Source organism: Pinus tabuliformis, chromosome 9, assembly GCF_031772625.1.
Source record: "Pinus tabuliformis cultivar Carrire ecotype Pingquan chromosome 9, CPIR1, whole genome shotgun sequence".
NCBI classification, from domain to species: Eukaryota; Viridiplantae; Streptophyta; class Pinopsida; order Pinales; family Pinaceae; genus Pinus; species Pinus tabuliformis.
In genome coordinates, this window is record NC_142307.1 from 181369683 (window position 1) to 181373251 (window position 3569).

The following is a 3569-nucleotide window of genomic DNA, read 5'->3' on the forward strand; positions in this document are numbered from 1 at the left end:
TTATTTATTTTAATTGAAATGTCCTACCACTAAATGTTTTAACTCTATGTCAAAGCTCCAAGCGCATATTAAAGGGTTCGTTAAAGGTTTACTACACATTTTATTTGCATAATACAACGGTTACGCTTTAACTCCTACTTGTACCTCCACGTAACCTACATTGACACTGCCTGAGCAGGCTTACCTCGGAATGGCGCCCCTCCATTAAAGCAGGAGAGCCCCGAGGCTCTTTCCTGTCACCGCAGTCCCTCTCTTCACTGGCCACACAGTCCTGCATTAATGTCATTTAGTTTGGTTTCTCAGAAGGTTCTCGAACCCTTGCATATAGTAGAACCGTTGGATCTAGGAAGATCTACAGTCTTATCAATTTGGGATTGAAGGTGGTAAGTTAATGCCTTTCTCGGTGATGTGAGGTTCATTTGGCTGTGCCGAGGTGGGTGAGAAATGGCTCTGAAGTTTCAGGTGCCCGGAAGGTGGAATGGCGGAAAATGCCCTCCACGATCACACAGGAACATGCGAATGAGCTCGTACTTTCAATTTCGCTCTATCTGTTATTCTATTCTTTCGCTTGACACTTAAGTTGTTCCCTGAAACCTCTTGTTCAACTCCTGCACAGGTAGATTATTCGATAGCTTATTCATGGTGCTGGAGGAATGCGTCATAGATTCTCTCTCCAAACCCGAGGTAATGTAGACAGACCCGCGTGGTTTCCATACAGGGTTCCTTCTGGTTTCATGAGGGTTTGATATCGAGACCTGTCAATTTTAGGTGCGACCTATCGATTACTGTATGGAAACTTCATCTCGAGGTAAGATCATTCTTTAGAATTCATATTTATTTCTTAGTGCCCTTTGATTGTGCTCAGGCTTATTCTAACACTGTAACCATCTGTAGGTATGCTCCATAGTGAGTTTCATGTGTATAAACTCAGAGAACGTTCCTTGGAGCGAAGCTGCGCCCTGACCATGGTTTCTACCATCGCGTACAGGTTGGTTCCTCTCTGGTTATAACTTATCGGACGATTTCCCAAAGGCAATCTCAGATTTAGGTGGAGGATTGATAGATTGTTATATTTTTCTTTATATTGATATCTTTGGTGGTTCACCGGACAAAGTATTAAGGATGCCCATGAGATACATAGATCTTAGGGTTATTGTAGATTAGAACGATGGGGAATGGATGTGCCCCATCTTGAGCCTGATAAATGCACTGTTGTTTTGGCTTTATGAAATCTATGTATATCATTTAACAGAGGGTTGAATACTTCAATGTAAATTGTTATACTGTTTTAAATACAATTACTCTGTTCTTCTATTTTTTTAAACGGATTCGTTGTCAGGGTTTTCCAATATGGGTGTGACCACCAAGAATTTATAAAACGCATAGGTTAATTATTCAAAGATTTGATTTTTATTTTTGTTTCCACGGTCATGATTCTAGGTTATTGTTCTTTACTGTAACGGGTTGTTTCTTTTAACTTAGGTATTGAACACTTCTTGTCAAAAACCGATAAGTACTTCAAATAATTACTGTTATATATTGTCTGTTGAATGTGAATCCCATTTTCGTATGTTTCTTTTGATTAATGATGCTTGAAGGGAAATCATATTATTGTTCATAGATCGACCGAGTTATAGCTACAAGTTGAAGCAATTTTATAGGTTAATAAAGTCTTTTGTGTAATAAATAGTACTTAGGACATAATATGAGTTACTATTTTTCTATGGAAATTGGTCTTGTTCTTTCGCTTAAGGCTTCAAACAACTGTTATTTTTCATTTCAGAAGGTGGAATAAAATTTTATTACCTTATTTTCTCAATGCAATGATAGGTATAACTAACTGGAAATATTGAAATTATGAAAGAATTGATAGTCTAAATTTTTTCCACTGAGGTTAACCTGTGCATTTACTAAAAGAAAGAGACAAAATTTTTTCCTACTGATATTTAATAAACACAGAATTGATACTTATCTGTTTCCCTACTTTACTTGTAAGCAATCATGTATTTTTTCTACCTAGAAAGTCTCACCACCCAACCATGGATTTTGTGATTACTTCGAGAATCCCCCTCCGAGCTCTTCGGTGGCTAAAACACCTTGGTACCTTGGGCGTCCGAACTATGTCCAACCTCAAGTCTCGTACCTTCCGGCTGTTATCCAAGGTCTTGTTCTCATTGGATAGTTTGTCCACCTCCACGAAGAAACCATTCATACCTTCCAAGGTCTTGTTCCCATTGGATAGTTTGTCCAGCGCCATGAAGAAACCATTCACGACAGCATCCTCTCTTTGACAGCTTTTTCCTCAAACCCCAGGGTTCTGTAATTCCTCTTTTTCAAGGAAAGATGGGAAAACTATTGGTAACTATTTCAGGAGTTTTCTTAACTGATTCTTCAAATATTTTAAAATTGATCAAATTCTTTAAATTAATAATTAACATCATATGTTCTGGATTTGCAGCTTAATAATTTTAACACTTCAAGTAATACGAAAGTAAAAAATTGACAGTAATAGTAAAACTTTATAAAATAATTGTCGGTATGTCATTGAGTGTTACAATAACTGAAATACACATACTTATCTTCCACTGTGACCCATGAGGGTCTACGCTAACATGTGATATTCAATTGTATTCCAATTATGTCTATATAACTTTCACCTTAGATAAGAAACAATAGTTAGCAAATGCAAACTTCTAACTATTTCTATTTCAAGGATTAGAAACTATAGTTAGAATTTGCAAACTTCTAACCATTTCTATTTCAAGGATTAGAAATTTACCGAAATTGAAATTACAATCATGTTTCATAATTATTTTAATGGAAAATAGGAGAACGAAGGAGATTTGTCGGTGTGAACCTCTTAGATTCTCATTCCAGCGTGGAAAATCCAGTTTCTTTGAAATTCATCCGAATTGAACTATAGAAGATGGTTAACAGGCCATTCATTGTCATGATTTTCGGGTATTTTAAGTGCCTATGTCTACTAGACAGATGGAAAGCTTGACTAAAGGTAGAGCTGTGTCACTTTGGGCAGTGTGCGAATTGAATTTTGAAAATGCACATCGTAAGATACAGATAGCCCTGAATAATATAATTTATATATTTCATCGACTGAAAGCAGCAACTGGCAATGCTTTTTGGAAATGCGTGTGGACATCTATCTAGTAAATTTAGGCTAGTTTTATTTATTATGTTAATTGCTTTTAGTATGATTTTTTGGAAGTTTTTTTGGGTTTATTTTTTTTTAGAGAAATCACAAGTTTGATAAGTAACATCTGCACAATTTAAGTGTCCTAAAGATTTTTGAGAGTGTTAAATCCATATATATATATATAGTAAAAAACCAGTTTAAATAACACAAAACAAGATTTTACCTTAACAAATCAACATTTCACATCAAATTAAGTCCAAAAAGTCGGACTAAAGACAACTCTGTTACCATGCTATCGAGCCATAAATGGGTGGAGCTAGGATATGCCCTCCCATCATTGGATCCAAACAAGTAAATTATCCAAATCTTTCCAAATCGCCCGCATTTATGGCTCGATAGCATGGTAAATAAGGCTTGC

The 3569-nt window shown here is 36.1% G+C and overlaps 1 long non-coding RNA gene across 1 annotated transcript; it reads left to right on the forward strand.

Moving 5' to 3' along the window:
• Positions 1-338: 338 nt before the first annotated feature.
• On the forward strand, positions 339-1230 carry LOC149147730 (uncharacterized). The gene is made up of 4 exons (XR_016262273.1): positions 339-527; positions 617-684; positions 769-808; positions 895-1230. It is a non-coding gene; the product is annotated as an uncharacterized LOC149147730 (long non-coding RNA).
• Positions 1231-3569: the final 2339 nt, after the last annotated feature.